Here is a 19,203-nt window from a genome sequence, read left to right on the forward strand (position 1 = left end):
TCGGGTGGGGTTTTTTTTTATCGGGCCATCGGCGCCATTTATATTAGTGGCAGCCAAAATGGCGCCCCCCCCACTGGACCACCAGGTAATTTAAAACATTTTGGGGGGGTTCGGGAGGGTGGGGGATTTGTTTTAAAGGGTTGGGTGGGTTTAGGGGTTGTTTTGGTGTGCCGGTTTTCCCGCCCTCCCCCTCCCCCGATTTACGATTTTTCACGATAAATCGGGGAAATTTCTATTGTATCACGACTCTAACGATTTTTGACGATTTAAAAATTATCTGACGATTTTTTTAAATTGTCAAAAAACGATTCACATCCCTAGTATTTAGAGATGAATCCCTTTCCACTCCAAGATGAGACTCGGATAATCAAAATTCAAGCCGAGCTCCTTTACTGTATTTTCTAGTCAGTACACTGCACTTCTGAAGTTTAAATCTCTCTCTGACTTTTTTTCCTGATTTTTTCAGTTACACAGTTATATAGTCTAGTCACTGCTGTGTCACTGAAAAACAGAAAAAAAAATGAACACGGTTACAGTGTATCAGAAAAGGACGCAGCAAACAAAGCACAGCCTGAACCCATCTCACCATTCTCCTAGTACCTTCTCAGTCTCATTTTTTTTCAGTTCTCAGAGGTTTAAATCCACAACCATGCTGTCCTGCAGCCCAGAGACAAATGAGCTGAAATGGGTCCTGGTTCAAACTTTCACTTTCAGCTTGAACAAAAAAAAAAAGGAAGTCACTATCAATCCATGCACCTTAGCTAGGATAGGTTGGTTAAAAAAATATATGACCTTAATTGGTCATGCTTCCTGCCTTGTTCTCTGCCCCTTCCTGCCCTGGCTCCAGTCAGTCTAGGTTAATAGTGACATCATCACTGGTTGCTAGCTTGCCTTGAACAGAAAATCCCCCTGCAGTTTTGTTTGACCCATAGGCTATATATAATAGGAAATGAAAACGCATGAAAATGAAACATTTTATAGATTTTTGGCAGCACTGCCCATTTGTATCCATTTTCTATTAACTGAAACAATCCATTAGATTCAGGTTGGATGCCTTATTTTTTATTTCTTAAACTAATACACATCCCTGGTAGTAGGTTCACAAGCCTGGCAATTCATTTGATGACTCCAGCTTGCAACCCTCCTTCTTAGAGCAAAGAAGGCAATCATCAGTGCAGATGAAGTATGGGACTAACTCCCCTTCCATTTCTAATCACCACTGTTTCTTTTGTTCTTAGGATCCTCTTGGATCCCAAGAAGACTTCCAAATCTTGGAGGTCTGAGAATGCCACCCTTAAGTCTCAGCCACCTTCCTAGGATAGAAGACTGAAAGAAAGAACAGAAAGGTAAAATGGCTCCTCAATTTTATAGAAACAAGACACCTCCCATTGGGTAGTGTCTGAAAACAACAGCACCTTCTTTACTATCTCATCACCAAATGTCTGTGAAGACACTGATGCAGTTAGTAAGGGAGGGACACTTTCGGGAAACCCTTAAATATATTTAAAAATTAAATACATATTGTTTATTCCCTTAACTTAAGCCCTCTTATCAAGATGCTCACTTTTTGGTAGCTCAGTGGGAAACAATTTTCACATTCCTTAATCTAGATGCCTAACTGCTTAACAATTTAGACAGCTGTTTAGATTGTTCAGAAAACAGCCCTATATATATATATATAATATGAATGTTACTATTATTAAACTGATTGTAAATGTCTTTGCAAATACAATGACAAAAGTAGGCTACTATAGTAGAATTGAAAAAAAAAATCACATTATTCTATGACGTTTCCCATCACCTCGGGCACAGTGACATCACCTGCTTGGTACAACTGTATGTTACTACTGGTACCTTTACTATTATAACCGTCATCTGTCCCTACTGTATACACATTGAGAGCAGCACTCCCTCTAAAATAAATATAAAAAATCATTTATTTAGATCTGGGTCACTCTCACTTCAGACATATTGATGAGCTCAATATATTACTGTTACTAATAAACTGTAGCTGTCATCTGTTTGCTGCTAGAGACAAATGTCATCAACACCTTAACTGAATACCCCAGGGAGGAAAAAACTAATTAAAATCTTTCTGGAACTGTGATTCAGATCCTCTCTCTCACTGCAGATATGCTGTGATAATATGTGTATGATGTTGGTGCTCATCATCCTGCTTTAGCTTCTTCGTCTTCTCACTCTCTTTTTCAGTCTTTTCTCGTTTTCTTCACCGTATTTTCTTCTTTGCCTTTCTTTACTTTCTTTTGTGTGTGTGTGTGCGCCTATGCTAAAGCTCTGACAGGACCCCATTCATCAGAGTTCTTCTGCTCATGCTCAACTGTTCTAGCAGAAAGCGGCTCTCAAACGTCACGGGGCAGCATCTGGGGGGGAGAGGGGGAGCGCAGGGGCCAATCCTGAGGATGCTAGGGAGATCTAACTACGGTGATGCTACTTTTTCCCATGGCTTTTCATCAGTCATCGGGTACAAGAAAGTCTCCTCCAATTCACACTTGTCATTCACATGTCCTGTTTATTTCCAGTGCATTCCAGAACATTGTTAGATTGCTGAAAGCTAGTCCCTCCGGAATTATGGTGTTCCGATGTTTTTTTTTTCTTTCTCCTGTGCCTATCTCTAATGTAATAATCTTCCTTTCATGATGTTCCAGTTCTGATGAAAATAATTAATGGACTGCAAATTGGGAAACGGAAGTCTAAAATAAAGGGAAAGGTACAGGATTGTGAGATTTGTAGGTAGGTTAAAATACATTAAGTAACAACATTTCAGCAACTAAAACAATTTGAGTACACTTGCAATTGCTTTCACTGTTAATGATTTGTAATCCACTGTAGGCGAAAGGATTTCCTGAATGTCCCCTCCTCCCCATCTTCTTGTATACTCTTTTCTTTTTTTCTTATCTATAGGTCCAATCAATCTGATAAACATTCTAGCAGTTTTCAAGGCACACCAGATATTTGTTTTAGATACCGGGGAGATTACATTTAAGTATGCCCTTTCTGCACATTCTCTTCCTTCCTTATATCCTTAACCTCGTTTTAAACTGTCCCACCAAGTGCTTTGAGACTTCCCATTTCAGTGCAGTTACTGCTAATCCAACACAGCGCCTGTAAATCCTGCTTCTAATCTCCGTAATAACCCGTCCCTGCTGTTGCAACAGAACGTCCTCATTTACATTCAGTGACTGTGCATCGCCACCAGCTCCTCTCCCTTGAAAGGCAGCGCTCCGGGAGGGCGGAAGCCCCTGCCTGGGAGCTTCGCCCTCGTTTCGCAGCCCAGGATTCTGTTCCCCTGCCTTGACTCCGGGAACCTCGCCGTTGCCCCGAGCAAGCTGGGAACCGTATTAAATATCTGCCCCCCCCTCCCCCACTCCCCAACCCGGGAAGATGAAGCTGGTGGCACAGCAACGAACATTTCGGGGTTGGCTAGCACCGTCACGTGACCGATGCTAGGCAACACGTGCTATTGGCCTTCCCCGGTTTTGCAGAACGGGCAGCAGGAGATCAGTGAGTGCGTGCGCGCGCGCGCGAGACGGTGTCCTCTCCGCGGCGTTCTGACAGCTTTAGCACCTCCAGGTAAGCACTCCGCTGGTTTTCTAATGCATTGTGCAGCCGAAATCCTTCTGGACCACTGGGAGAGCAAAGTCTCTGAGTACAGCAGAAAATAACCTTAATTTGTCTTTTGAATTCGGCATTTTCCTTTTTATTTCTCCCCTAATGTTGCAATGTTCTTAAATATTGTTCAAATGTTGTGTCTTTGCTTGTATATGCTGATATGCCTGAAATTTTTTCACAGCCTAGTTCTCCTAGTTCTGCATTTTGAGAGATAAAAATTGAAGCAAATGTATATTGAATATAAGAGAGGGGAGAGAAGAAACATTGCAGGCAGGCATGCACTTAAAATTCTACCTTTATAATTTGCATATGCCTGAAAGGGCAGCAAAAATCACAATCCCATCTAAAGTACATGCTGGGTAAAGAAAGTCAGAATATTACCGTGCAGGGAATGTTCATTATAACTGTAAACTGCACCAAATGGAATACATGTTGCTAGCATTACAGCAAATGCATACGAATGATGCAAAGAATATAGTTTGGAGTGCGTGGCTTGCGATGTATTTGGAACAGAATGGTGCATGAAGGACGGCAGCTTCCTGTGAACTGCGCTTGAAGCATAGTCCATTACAAAAAGCACCGTGCTTCTGCAGGAGAAATACCTTAACCAGTGCACAACAAGCCGATCCTCGTATTTCATTAAATCGAATGCCAAAATAAAAGCTTAAGGAAAAATCAAACTCATGAGACTTCCTTTTGTTTAGAAGCTGAAGCACTCCTTAGGAAGGCAGAAATAAAGTGAACTAAAAAAAAAAATCACGAATCAATTTGATAATGCATTAAACTTTCTCAATACCAGAAAATAGATCGTATTGGGTGGAAATTAAACCACAAATGGAATTTCACTTCTTTTGTAGCAAATACACACTATAGAATTATAGAAGTCTTTGAAAGGAAAAAAAAACTGCAGTGCATACTGTGGAGAGTAGTTAGTGATATTCCAGCTACTGAGGATGCGTGAATAATAGTTTCCTCGTATAGATTATGGCTAGCAGCTGTCAGCAAGGAGTTAATGTCTAAATTAACCACGATAAATTCTTATCAGTCCTTTGGATAACTGGATATTACAAGCAAATCTGTGCAGGTATTAATAGCTAAATCTGCAAATCTACAGTAAATTACTTGTACAGCGTAGCGTGTGCTATCCAACAAATTATTCTGTTGGCTTCCAGTTCATCCTTTTTGTATTTAATGGTGCAAAATAACAGGATTTACTGAAAGTAACACTTCATAAACCAAGAAAATGACAATTATGAATCTGGTTGAGAGGAATTTGCTGTGAATCAGTAGGAATTATACTGTGAAGTTAAAATGCTTTTCTCTCACAATAAAGAATACATATTAAATCTGCTACAGCACCTTTACCTAGTAACAGTTCATTTGCAATATATACAGTGCCATGTAGAAAACAAACTAGCAGTGTGCTAAATACTTAGGACCTGATTTAAGGACTGGGCATAAAAATCACAAACACACAAATAACCTCTGTAAAACTGCAAGTATTTTGTATACACAATGAATTTTGTATTTGCACCAAGCTTCATGTTTATGCAAAATGCCAACAGATTCTACTGCTATGCAATTTGAAAAGAAATGGTAAAAGAAGTAGCAAAAAGGCCAGCTATGATTTGGGTTGTATAATTTTGAAATAGTGCATGATTTTCCACAATGCATAAATCTGGCATGCTTATAAAAGCTTTCGCAAAATAATTGTGAGTGCTTTAAGAAGCACAAATAATGCCACTGGAGTTTTGGGCGGTCTTTCATTTTTGCCCATTAAAATGTATTATGGAGATCAGATTGTCCGGTTTTAGAGGCACATGAAACTACAGGAGCCCAGTGAGCTCACACATGTTTTCGGTTGGTTTGTTCTGCCCTCTGAAAGTGCTTTAGATCAAGGATACAGGCTGAACAGAGATTTATGATTTGGTTCATATATATAAGGGTTATCACTCCTTTGAGCAGTCAAAGCCTATTGGATTCAAATGAAAGATTTATATAAAGGAAGAGGTAAACATTGGGAACACCTGACCCATCAAGGGAGAATTCTAAACAATGTATTTCCTTTACATACAGAGCCTAGTTTATCAAGGGTTTTCTTCCACTGTGTGTCCATCATGAAAGCTTTGATATTTTAACCACCCTCAAAAAGAAAATAATTACAGAGGACAAAAGGCTACAGTCAATATCAGTATTGCAAGCAAGGGAGTTTATACGCATATGTGGGGAGTACAGGTGGAATGGCCTAGATAACAATCAATAGAATGTCATTTGCTTATAAGCAGGAATGCCACACTGCTGCCTCCTTATCCTCATACCTCTTACATTAATCTAGGTGGAAATTTCCATTCCTAAGTAGCTTTACTTCCTCTCTGTCTCATGCTCATTCAGTCATACCTCACAGAGCTCACACTTCACACTTTATAGATTTATGCAAACTTTTCCAAAAATGCATTTGTCATCTTTGCAAATACAGAGAGCAAATGCTATGTATGCCCAGGACTCTTAAGGGGTAATTTTCAAAAAGACTTCTATGCATAAATCCTGGTGTATACTCGTAAATAGGCTTTTGAAAATTATCTGAGGGATTGTGAGGGGGAAAACTATGCAAGTAACTAGATTGCATGCGTACTTTACCCCACACTTATGGAGGGCATTCCAGGGGGTGGAGTTAACATAGTAACATAGTAAATGACGGCAGATAAAGACCCAAATGGTCCATCCAGTCTGCCCAGCAAGTTGGTTAGGGTAGTAACTGCCGCTACGTGCAGTTACCCCCATGCAGAAATTTTACACCAAAAGTTACGACAGGTTACCATGTTTGTTCATTTCCATCTTTTAGCCACTAGAGATCCTCTGTGTTTATCCTATGCCCTTTTGAATTCCAGTACTGTACTTGTCTTCACCATCCTTTCCTGGAGGGCATTCCATGCATCCATCACTTTTTCCATTGCGAAATATTTTCCTGACATTGTTCCTGAGTTTACCCCTTGGAATTTCATATCATGACCCCTAGTTCCACAGCTTTCTTTCCATCACAAAAGGTTCAATTCATGTGCTAATACCTTTAAGGTATATTGAAAGTCTGTATTATATCTTCCTTGTTTCTCCTTTCCTCCAGGATATATATTTAGGTCCTTCTGTCTCATCTCTTATTGCTTTTGGTGCAGACCCCACACCATTTTGGTTTCCTTTCTCTAGACCGCCTCCATCCTGTCTCTGTCTCTTTTGAGATTCGGTCTCCAGAACTGAACACAATACTCCAGGTGAGGCCTCACCAAGGACCTGTGCAAGGGATTATCACCTCCTTTTTCTTTCTGGTTATTCCTCTCTCTATGTAACCCAGGATTCCTCTGGCCTTAGTCACCACTTTGTCACATTGCTTTCCTACCTTCAGATCATCAGACACTATCAGCCCACAGACTCTTCTTCCATCCATGCACATCAATCTTCGGATCCCCTTCTGTGTTTGGGTGGGGAAAGCATTTACATGCATACTTTCCATTTTTGAAAGTATGCACAGAAATGTACGTACAGAAAGTTACAGCTGCTCTCAAGCACAGAAATGTACATACAGTGCTATGCTCAGGCCTGTGAACCCTTGGGCCGACGGGAGGATGGTATACCTTGGAGGAAGATCCGTAGGTTCTCCCATTGGGTGGCGAGGCAGAAACAAAAGATGTGACCAGCTGACCCTCGGCACTGTAGACAGGCGCAACTGTGAAGGCGGGCCAAGAGTCGTGACGTCGAGGAACGGAGGTGTGTCTTCGCCACTGGAAGTCCGCGGCCCCCCCGGGAGGAGCCCGTAGGGACCCGGGCCGCTGGGAGTTAGGTGGGCCCTTGGAGACGATGGTCAGGGAGAAGTCCAAGGGCAAGTGCCAGAGGGTCGCCGCTTACCAGTCTGAGGTCACACACCAGAGAATCACCGCTTGCCAGTCCGAAGTCAATACTAGGAATCACCGCTAGCCGATCCGAAGTCAATACCAGGAATCACCGCTAGCCGATCCGAAGTCAGGAACCAGGAATACCAAGACGAAGCAGGAACAAGGAATCAAGACATTGGAACTCACCTGACAAACAACGAAGTTGCCAAGTCAAGGAATGGTCAGAGGAAGTCTCCTTTTATACTTCCTCTGGTCCTGTGGATAGGAATCAGCTGTGAGCGATTAAAGGGACGAGGTCCCTTTAAATCTGGTGAGGAGGCACGGCCTCGCGCCTAAGATGGCGGCCATCTTGGGTCCCGGACCGCGGAGGAAAGCAGCAGCTGCCGTGAGGGAGGAGCAGGGACAGCTCCAGACCCAGTGGCTAGCCTGGAGGTCCGCGCCGATGTGCGGGGGCACCGGGCCCGAACGCAGGGCAATCTGCCCCGACGCTGCCGCCAGCGGTCCGGTCAAGCAGACAAGGTAGGGGGCCTTGCCCGCGGATGGCCGTGGGTGCGGAACACAACATGCAGTATGCTACAGCTGCTCCCAAGCATGTGTCACTTCCTGGGCATTTGTGTACATGCATACTGGGATCACCTGCAAATTTTCAAAGTGTACTTCTACGTATAAAACCACGTTGAAAATTAAGTCTACAGTCTGTGGGCTCCTTTTACGTGCAGACTTTAGCCACACATGAGCTGCTGAAAATGACCCTCCCTGAATATCAGAAGACATACAGCATTGTGGCACTGCTCAGCTGTATTAGCAAGTACACTTCACCCATTCTGACTACTCATTGTACTACCAACTGCATACTTTTCATTCATATCTCTCCCTCACACCACAAACTGTATACACCTCCTCTTACAGGTCAGCCACCATATTATATCTGGTGTATACAGATGGCATACTTAGAAAAGAGACACACAGAAGGTGAAAATCTAAATTAAACTAATCATCTTGGACTCTTAGGTTCCATCTTCAGCATCTGGGCAATGGGGTGAAGTATGGCTGGATTCCTTTCAGATCCATTTACACTGCTCCCAGACAATTGGGAGGCGCATCATTTTATCATAGGGCTGTAAATATCAAAGATAACAAAAGAAAAGTACCCAGTTTTAGACCCAACCTATCAACATACAGAGAATAGATCATAAGAACATAAGAACATGCCATACTGGGTCAGACCAAGGATCCATCAAGCCCAGCATCTTGTTTCCAACAGTGGCCAATCCAGGCTATAAATAAATACCTGGCAAATACCCAAAAACTAAGTCTATTCCATGCTACTGTTGCTAGTAATAGCAGTGGCTAATTTCTAAATCAACTTAATTAATAGCAGGTAATGGACTTCTCTTCCAAGAACTTATCCAATCCTTTTTTAAACCCAGCTACACTAACTGCACTAACAACACGCCCTGGCAACAAATTCCAGAATTTAATTGTACGTAGAATGAAAAAGAACTTTCTATGATTAGTTTTAAATGTGCCCCATGCTAACTTCATGGAGTGCCCCTAGTCCTTCTATTATCCGAAAGTGTAAATAACCAATTCACATCTACCTGTTCTAGACCTCTCATGATTTTAAACACCTCTATCATATCCCCCCTCAGTCGTCTCTTCTCCAAGCTGAAAAGTCCTAACCTCTTTAGTCTTTCCTCATAGGGGAGCTGTTCCATTCCCCTTATCATTTTGTTCCTCCTTCTCTGTCCCTTCCCCATCGCAATTATATCTTTTTTGAGATGTGGCGACCAGAATTGTACACAGTGTTCAAGGTGCGGTCTCACCATGGAACGATACAGAGGCATTATGACATTTTCCGTTTTATTCACCATTCCCTTTTTAATAATTCCCAACATTCTGTTTGCTTTTCTGACTGCCGCAGCACACTGTACCGATGATTTCAATGTGTCATCCACTATGATGCCTATGACACCACAGCTATGGACAATAATAGAAAGCAGACAAAGGGCTGGCCTGGTGGCTTAATGGTGGTGCAGTGCACTGCTATACAGAGGAATTTGGGTTGGACTCTCTGCAGCTGAGAATGCTTTGGGAGTAGCGCTCACAGCCTTTAGGACACAACGATTTATTAATTAATTTATTTATCAAGTTTTATATACCGTCGTTTGGTTTTGCCATCACAATGGTTTACAAAGTTTTGAGGTTTACAAAATGATAACATCTAGTAGCTGGATTTAGGACCCCGTTTGTAAAGCTCTGGAAGAAGCCCTGGTAACATGGCCCTCTGGCTGAGGACTGTGCAGTGATTGGACTAACCTAAGGTGAGGGGGCAAAGTCTATAAAATAGGGGAAAAGGTTCATGGTGCCACATCCCAGCCTTTTTTTTTGAGGAAGCAAGAAGCCCAAAAGGAGCAGGAGGAAACTGCTGGATCAAAAAAAAAAGTAAAAAAGAAGGCAGATTGACAAAGCTGCTGACCCAGGAAGGAAACAGCAACAGAATCTACCTTATAAATGGGCCATGACCGACGGCCCGCAAATGCGCAGTAGAGCTGCGCTCTACTGCGCATGTGCGGGCAAGGACGTCGGTCTCAGCCAGCGTCAGAAAAAAAAAAACATGGTGGCGGTGGTGTCGGGTGGCTGCGGCAGCGGTGGCGGCAGCGAGCGGCGGCGAACGATGACGAGGAGCGGCGGCAGCGGCGGCCAGTAGCGAGGGAGGGAGGAGAGGAGATGGGAGGGAGGGCACTGAGTGAGAGGGAGGACGGACTGAGTGAGAGGGAGGGAGGGGCAGTGGGAGGGGACTGAGGGAGGGAGCATGAGGAGGGATGGACTGAGGTGGGAGGGAGGGGAGGACTGAGAGTTAGGAGAGGGAGGGAGGGGACTGAGGGGAGGGGAGGGACTGGGGGGATGGACTCAGGGAGGGGGAGGAGGGAGGGACTGGAGTGAGAGGTGAGGGAGGGGAGGGGTAGTGATTGAGTTAGAGTGCGTGAGGGGGCGGGGACTGATAGGGCAGGGAGGAGGTATGGGGTGGGGAAGAGTGAGGGAAGTAGGGAGAGAGAATGAGGGAGAGGTGAGAGACAGGGATGTGAGTAAGTGGAAGGGTAAGAAGTTTTGGAGCAGTCCCTGGATGGATGCAATCCTGAGTGGAATGTCCAAAGGCTGGAGCGGGATTTGGAGAAGTGTGACGATGTCATCCAAGATGAAATTGCCACTCGCCCCAGTGTCCACAAGGGCTGTGGTGGCGAAGAATTGTGGAGAGGGACACAGGGAGTAGTAATTGGGGGCCAGTAACAGTGGAGCCCAAGCTCGGGACACCCACTGGGCTTAGGCTCTGCAGTTTCCCGGATGAACTGGGCAGGCTTGTAAGAGATGTCCGGAGCCGCTGCAGTACAGGCAAGGGCCCTCCTTCTCATGTCAAAGATATTCTTCAGGGGACAAGCGTCTGCGGTTGATCTGCATCAGCTCCTCTATTAAAGGAGGAGGCGCCGGTAAGGCCTTTAACTGAGGACTGGTAGCATGAGGTGGGTGTACGGCAGAGGGCCGAGAGGCTCTTACCTCCTGATGTCGCTGACGTAGGCGATGATCGATCTTGCCAACCAAGGAGATGATATCATCTAGAGATGTGGGAATCTCGCGAGCGGCCAGCTCATCCTTGAGGGCAGGAGATAAGCCATCCAGATAGACTGCCCGTAAGAAGTCCTCTTGCCATCCCAGTTCTGAGGCTAATGTCCTGAATTCTACCGTGAATTCAGTGAGTGCGTGTGAATCTTGACAGAGATGAAGGAGCTGGTGACCTGCAACTGCCTGTCGGCCAGGGTCCTGGAAGGTCCGCTTGAACATGGAGATGAAGTGGGAGAGATGATGAAGCATGTCATCCGTACGTTCCCAAAGTGGAGAAGCCCATGTCAGAACCTTCCCCTCAAGGCGTGAGAGGATGAAAGTGATCTTGGTATTTTCACTTGGAAACATCTCAGGCTGTAATGTGAACTGCCTAAAACATTGGTTGAGGAAACCTTGACAGAGGCGTGGATCTCCATTGAAGCAGGGTGGAGCAGGAAGGGCCAGAGATGCCCGTGAGGGCGCTGGTTGAGCTCAACCCCAAGAGTTGGTCACAATAGCATCTTCTAATTGAGACTGTAGTCTCTCTACTGAAGAAGTCAATGCCTCAATAGTTCGCTGTTGTTCTCAGACATGAACTATTAGGCCAGGGATGGCCTGCAAGGCGGGAGACTCTGCAGAGTCCATGGCCTTGGCAACCTGTTGCGCTGGGAGTGGACCCTTGGCCTGGTGCAGGATTGGAACAGCCCTCCGGTTGGACCCGGAGAGCGTCTGCCACCAGGAGGCAGAGCACAGGAGAAGACAGAGGCTAGCTGGAGCTTCACCAATAGCAACCCGGGGTTCCCTCAGGTTGAGCCCTTGATTACCCGGGCCGCCTGGTCTTAGGTGGATCTTGCAGGGTCTCCTATGTCACAGGGGCCGACCGTCGGCCTCTATGACATAGTGAGGGCAAAGGTAGCGCCGGCGCCATTTTGAATACTGGCAATACGGCCCGAGTGCAGGAGGTCGCTCCCGGACCCCGCTGGACTTTTGGCAAGTCTTGTGGGGGTCAGGAGGCCCCCCCAAGCTGGCCAAAAGTCCAGCAGGGGTCCAGCAGGGGTCCGGGAGCGATCTCCTGCACTCGGGCCGTATTGCCAATATTCAAAATGGCGCCGGCGCTACCTTTGCCCTGTCACATGGTAAGGGCAAAGGGCCATCGGCGCCATTTTTTTTTAGCGCAGCTGATGGCCTGGGAACAGGAGATCACTGCCCGCGGCCCCCCTGGACCACCAGGTATGTGTAAAATGTTTGGGGGGGGGTCGGGAGAGTGGGGGAGGCTAAGGGGGTAATTTTAAAGGGTCGGGTGGGGTTTTTTTTATCGGGCCATCGGCGCCATTTATATTAGTGGCAGCCAAAATGGCGCCCCCCACTGGACCACCAGGTAATTTAAAACATTTTGGGGGGGTTCGGGAGGGTGGGGGATTTGTTTTAAAGGGTCGGGTGGGTTTAGATCACTGTTCTGTTCGTATGTCTCACTTTGAATGTCAAAGTGGCCCCTAACCCCTACATTAATACCTAAACCTCACCTCGAGTTACTAGTTGGGCCTCCCATAGAGATATAAATACCTACCTACCTATGATATATGATATAGTTTCTTTATTTTCACTTGTTTGAGGTACATTTTTTCTGATTTAGAGTAAATTGATCCCTTTGTGAATATATTTTTCAGAACAGACAACACAATTCACTAAAATATTTATTCTGGGCTTTAATGGGAGAGTTCTCATGTAAATGAGAAAAAATGACACAGTTCAGCAGTGTGTAGTGCTTTGTTGAGTTTAAATGTGGTCTATTACATTTAAAATAAAAATGAGGAACGTTTGCAAGTGCGGCATAACAGGCAAGTTTCACAATATTTTTCTTTATTCCATCAAAAACTTTCATAAGTAGAAGGAAACAAAATGTTAGCTATTGAGTATTCACAGAAAAGAAATGTGATCAAATATACTAAAAGAAAACATACCAGGTCCGTCATTTCAGTTTGGTTTCTCAATGCATTTTCAGCTCTGCAGCCTCAGTTTAGCTCGGCCCTGGAAAAGGGAGAAATCTGGATACAATGGACAGGTAAGGCGAGGAAGCTGGGGGAAGGGAGGGAGTAGGAGGACAGAAAGAGACAAAAGCTATAAAGAAGAATGGACACAAAGGTGAATGAAAGAAGAGTGAGTGAGAGGGGAGAAAAAGATGGAATAAACAGGAGATGGAGAGGTAGGAAGAGACGGTAAGAAAGCGAAAGCCAAGAGTTGGAAAGAAAAAAAGAAGAGGAGAAAGCCAGAGACATTTTTGGAAAATTGCTTCATCATTTTTTAAATAACCAAAAAGTCACTCGCACACTGATATTCTAGCTACATGTGCTAAAAAATGAATAATACATGAGGGGAATTAACTCATAGTTTGTTCCCAGCATAACACAACTGGTAACTTTATATCATCATCATCTCGGTTCTTATAGGCTCAAAGAGCCCCAAGTTATCCAATCATGAAAAATCTTAAAAGGCAAATAAGAACTGAACAATGACATGGCAAGCACAGTGCTTCATCATAGTTTAGAAGAACAGACGACTCCTTACGAGAGCTGATGCCTGGGGTTTCTTTGAGCCTATAAGAAGTACCGCTGCTCTGTGCCTTTGTGCGACCGGTGACATCGAGCTTGGAAGTAAATGACAGTTGGGAGGGTTTGATGTCTCTAAAAACTTCCTGTTCCTGAGGAAGAATTATTTCAAAACGCAGACCATGTTAAGCATTCTGAAAAATGTTATGAGATGGACTGATGAACTACAATTAATGATAAGTTGATTTTATTTGTATTATAAAACAGAAAAACAAAAGTGCACAGCTACACATGAGAAGGGAGATGATAATGATATAAAGTTACCAGTTGTGTTATGCTGGGTACAACTTATGAGTTTTCCGCTCATATATTATTAATTTTTTAGCACATGTAGATCACATCAGTTGTGTGTGATAGTTTTGCATATTTATTGAAGTTCACTCTGTGAGTGGTTTTTTTTTTAAGAGTGTTAATCATTTTCTGTCCAGTTATACTTGTTAGTAGAAAGCACTTGCGCTAGAACTATTCCAAACTATTCCCAGTGCTATGAGAAAGTACTGTGGTTGCCATGCAGTTTCACGTGACTGTGGACTGACGAGTCAAAAACATGTTAAGTTTGTACATTAGAAGGTGTCACCTACAACTTGTTTGTAGATCTTATTCCCACAGGGCTAGTGTCAAAGACTTCCAAAGTCAGCCCAGCACCACACTGTCTAAATGCAGTCCTACACAAATGCTCCTTCAAAAGTGGAGAAAAGCATAGCTTCAGTTTGAAATCCATAAATATCACACGTTAACCACAGAGTTTTATTGTTGGATTTACAATGTTATTCATGCATAGCAGCCGCTGCCAAACAAAAGTATTATAAAATATTTCCTGCCCGCAGGAAAGAAAAACCCAGCAGTCACTGTTGAGGGAGGAAACAGAAGGAGAGAGGAGGGAAAGAGGTTATTTTTTTTTAATGTGTGTGTGTTTGTGTGATGAATGGATGTGTGTCAGATGGGTTTGAATGGATGTGTTAATTTGCTGACTTCCTTGATAACTTGAGAGTTTTAAGTATTGCTTACGTATTATGATTTAAGGCCAGGAATCTATAGTCCATCATTTTTTAACTTTTCCAATTATCAGTGTTACACAGTTCATACAGATATGCATGGAGTAGGAGAGCAGAGTGACACGGGGTAGAAAGGAAGCGTGATAGAGCAGGCAGATAAAGGGATTGCAGGGAGAGTAGCATAGGGTCACAAGGTGACAAGGAAGAGTGACAGAAGGGGCGTACATGGAGGGAGGGAAGATTGAAAGGAGTAACAGTGAGGAGAGTGAAAGGAGAATGAGATGGGAGGTAGGTGATCAAACGAGATGTGCAAAATAAAAGAGGACTAGCAGAATATAGTAAAAAAAATACAGAAAGAATGAAGGTCAGTGATAAGTAAAAACAGGTGGATAGAGAAACAAAATTAAATAAAACTGAATAAAATACAGAAAAAAGAGAATAGAATGAAGGAAAATATAAGGAGAATGGATTAAATAAGAAATATAAAGGAAAAATATCAGAAGACAAAGATGGAGAGCTTTGGAAGAACAAGACTGAAAACTACAAGAAAGGTTAGAAAGTTCTCTTTTATTTAAAATGTTGAACTTGTATCTCAAAATTAAACTATAGGGCGAGAGAAATAGAGAGAGTGCAGTGAAGTGGGACAGAAGGAAGGAATATATTTAGTTAAGGTATCAGAGTTATATATATATTAATTAGGGATGTGAATCGGATCCGATATCGGATCCGATTCTGGTTCCGATTCACATCTCTATAGATGTGAATCGGATCCGATATCGGATGTGAATCGGATCCAATATCGGATCCGATTCACATCCCTAATATTAATATAACATGCCTGGAATTATTTTAAATGACAGGAATAGGATCATGTACTTATTTCATGATATTCTGTCACTCCAATCAATCAAATCCATGGTATATTCATTCATTCATTCATTCATTCATTCATTCATTCATTCATTCATTCATTCATTCATTCATTCAGTCAGTCAGTCACTATAATTGATTTAAAAACAATTGTAGGATTTTTTAAAAAATGTGATTTTCAAGGAGTCAGTAAATTGTGTATATTGAGGATAACATGTTTCTTTCTTTCTCCCCCCCTCCCCTAGGTATAAATCCTAATGATGTGCTTTCATTTCATGCTATTTTCAAAATTAAATGAAAAACAAAAAAACCCCTTTATTTGGTTTCCTTTCATTTTCAAAATTAAAAAACCCCTTTGGGCTTACTCATTACGGTGCCTTAGACCTCTGGACCATATCTCCCAATAGCCACTTATTCCATCTGTGGGTCCAAGGTACAGGAACGATTCCCAGTCATTCGGGTCCTGCCTGTTTTCTATTTCAAAATGGGGGAAGCAGACCCGGAGGTTGGTGCCATTTTCTTGTATGGCCATATATTGTAATAGCCATAAAAGAAAATGGTGCTGGGCGGTGCCATTTTGATAGAGAGACCTGGCCGGGCAGGAGCAACTGGCGTTTGCTCCAGCCCTTTAGACTCATGGATGAGGTAAATGTTCTCATGGGTGACTGATGTGCAGGGGCTGCTAAAAATTACCTTCCCTGAATATCACACCACTGTGACACCGCTCAGCTCTATTAGAAAATATACCTTACCTGTCTTGATTACTTATTGTACTACTGACTGCATACTTTTCCTTCATATCCCTCCTCTTCTGTAGCTCTTACCTACTCCTCTACTCCATTTTCCTTTTCCTTATTCTTCTAATCCTTTTCTATATCTCTACTCTTCTATACCTCCTACTCCTCTATTTGCACATCATCCCTATGCCTTTCCTGTTCTTTCTAGGAATGTGCATTTATTTAAAACAAATGGGCAATCGAAAACAAATGAGGCCCTATTTGTTTCTTTTGTGGAGCCCCAAAACAAATGGAGGGGGTTCCTACAAAAAGAAAAAAAAACCGAATCCTATTCATTTTGTTTCCCATTAATTCCTATGTCCCATTGATTTCTATAGACCATGGGAATCTATGGGAGAACAGTTTTAAGTAACTATAGCAACAAACCCTTCCCCGTGAGCCATATAGGATCTCATTGCCTTGTCAGAGTCTGGGCAGGATGTGTAATTAAGGAGATCAGACACATGTCGCAGTGAAGTATTTTTCCAATTTAGCCACCTGATGCAGCTGCAGTCTGCATCAGGTGATTCTGAGCCCTATAGTCTCAACATATGCATGTTATTAAGAAACTCAAACCTCTACTCCATTCACATGTTCTCCGCACAGTCATAGGAGTGACCATCTGCCCAAAAATGGATTACTGCAACTCCCTACTTCTGGGCCTTCCGTACGCCACCATCAAACTGCTTCAAATGTTGCAGAATGCGGTAGCTAGAACCCTCACCAATTCCTGCAAATCCGACCATATAACCCCTGTCCTCAAAGAACTTCATTGGTTCCCTTTACCCTCACGTATCCTCTTCAAAACTCTTACCATCATCCACAAAACACTATACAACCACAACTCCAATTGGCTTGAAGAACCTCTTCACTTCATCCTCCACAACCGGCCCACTAGAACAACCCACAAAGCTACCCTCGACACCCCCTCCCTCAAGAATGCTCATCTCATCTCCACGAGGGAGCGAGCTCTTTCGGTTGCAGGTCCCACCCGTTGGAATGCTCTTCCCACTGAACTCCGCATTGAGCCCTGCCTGTACAAATTTAGGAAAAAGCTAAAGACTTCCGCCCAAACTATCCACATGTTATTATTATTATGTTATCCATTTATTGTATTCTATACTACTTTATATAATGTTATATAATGTTATATCTTGCATTTATTTATTCATTTGCACCTATGGCCTTGTTAAGCTCCCCCCCTTGTTGTTGCTCCCCCCTCACTGTTCTCTATATTTCTCTTAGTTCATTGTAAACTGATATGATGTACCCACGAATGTTGGTATAAAAAGTTGTTAAATAAATAAATAGTACTGGACATTTCTTCTGTAAATTTTGTCTGTGAAGGGCGCAGTATTTGAGCTTTTACAGAGTTCAGTTTTCATTTCAAATAAATCTTTTTGACTGCTGCTAGTCTAAGCTCATCTAGTCGACTATGATAGTGATCAGAGAAAGGCACGAGGTGCCAGCCAGCAGTACCACGCTTCTGCTGATATTTCTTGCCCCTTAGAGAGGATAGAGGCAGGGTATGGGTGAGGGTGAGACAGAGTAGGAAAAGTTGTTTTTGTCCCTGACTCTGCAGTGGGCTGTAGTCCAGTGAGTTGAGCATGGCACAGAGACTGAACTCTACAGGCCGCCAGTCTGTTTTTTTGTGTGAAGCCTGTGTCTGCATTGTCAGCACTAGTCTATGGCACGATACTTTACTGTCTGCACTGCCCTCCCAATCCACTTATTTTATAGTTGGCAATAGTGATCATAACATGATTAAATTTGAATTAGTGACTGGAAGTGGGGCAATAAGTAAATCCACAGCTCTAGCACTAAACTTTCAAAAGGGAAAATGGAGTCCTCTGAGTTGGAAAGGCTGCACAGGGCACTGGGAGTAGTGAGCAATAATCGTCCACGAGATATAATCACCTGCTTTCATAGTTTCTCTTAAAAAGAGGATATCATTTTGGCAGCTTGTAAATTGAGGCCTGTGATATGGAAGGGCCCCAAGGTGGAAATGTACCAAGGTTTGGCGATCTCTACTATTTGCAAATGCAAAGAGTTCAGAGATGTCGCCTCTACACTTCAAAGCAATAACATCAAGTATCGATGGCTTTTACCGTTTGGCCTGAGTTTTGCTATCACTGGAGTAACTTTCTGAGTCTCTACTGTTGATGAAGCAGCGGATATTCTACAAGCAGCAGATATGGACATCACTATTCCAGATGCCACCACACCGATTAGCGGAAGCAATTGACCACGCAGTGACACCCCCAGATGGCAACGCATGGACAAAGGTGGCAGGAGGCTTTGTTCACACTCTGGAAGCTCACAGTCATCTAGGGATCATCCGACATGAATAGTTTGGACACTGTGGGCTCATTATTAATTATTAATAATGGACCAGAGTAGCTTAATGGTTCTGATACGGGTTCTTTAGTGTTATTGTCTCTTTTATATAAGGGCAAGGGTGATATTTTCAATTTCATATATTGCTTCTTGGATAGGTTGGTTGGGGTTGGGGTGGAATGGTTAGGTGATACGATGACTTCATTCCTCAAGTAGGTGATCCACATAGGTGGGAAGTGGATTCGCTATAGGCGGGATTATTTAGCTTCTGCCTCAGTTAAAAAGAAATATTATTGAGTGGCTGTACTATTTGCATGCTCCTTAGTGGTAGATGTCAAGGACATCTGATGTGATGCAGAGGGCAGATTTATAGCTCTCAAAGTCATGATTGGTAGTGAATTGTTCACACTCCTTACTTTATATGGCTCGAATGTAGAACAGGGCCTTTTTCTTACACATATATCTGCTCTGCTGGAGAAGTGGGCTGAGGGCCAGGTAATAGTGG

At 43.3% G+C, this 19,203-nt stretch overlaps 1 protein-coding gene and 1 long non-coding RNA gene across 3 annotated transcripts in view; one reads left to right on the top strand and one right to left on the bottom strand.

Annotated features, from left to right (window-relative positions):
• Window positions 1-2,569: 2,569 nt before the first annotated feature.
• Window positions 2,570-3,363, bottom strand: LOC115084436. Its single transcript, XR_003854556.1, has 2 exons — window positions 3,192-3,363; window positions 2,570-2,711 (listed from the first exon to the last, which is right to left on the bottom strand). It is a non-coding gene; the product is annotated as an uncharacterized LOC115084436 (long non-coding RNA).
• The window catches only part of TMEM108 (transmembrane protein 108), a 521,047-nt gene continuing 505,187 nt past the window's right edge, over window positions 3,344-19,203 (top strand). For both annotated transcript variants that reach the window (XM_029589322.1, XM_029589323.1), the window contains exon 1: window positions 3,344-3,591. The gene's annotated coding sequence lies outside the window, so the exon portion shown is untranslated. The remainder of the gene's footprint in view (window positions 3,592-19,203) is intronic.

This window comes from Rhinatrema bivittatum, chromosome 2 (assembly GCF_901001135.1).
Source record: "Rhinatrema bivittatum chromosome 2, aRhiBiv1.1, whole genome shotgun sequence".
In the NCBI taxonomy this organism is placed as follows: domain Eukaryota; kingdom Metazoa; phylum Chordata; class Amphibia; order Gymnophiona; family Rhinatrematidae; genus Rhinatrema; species Rhinatrema bivittatum.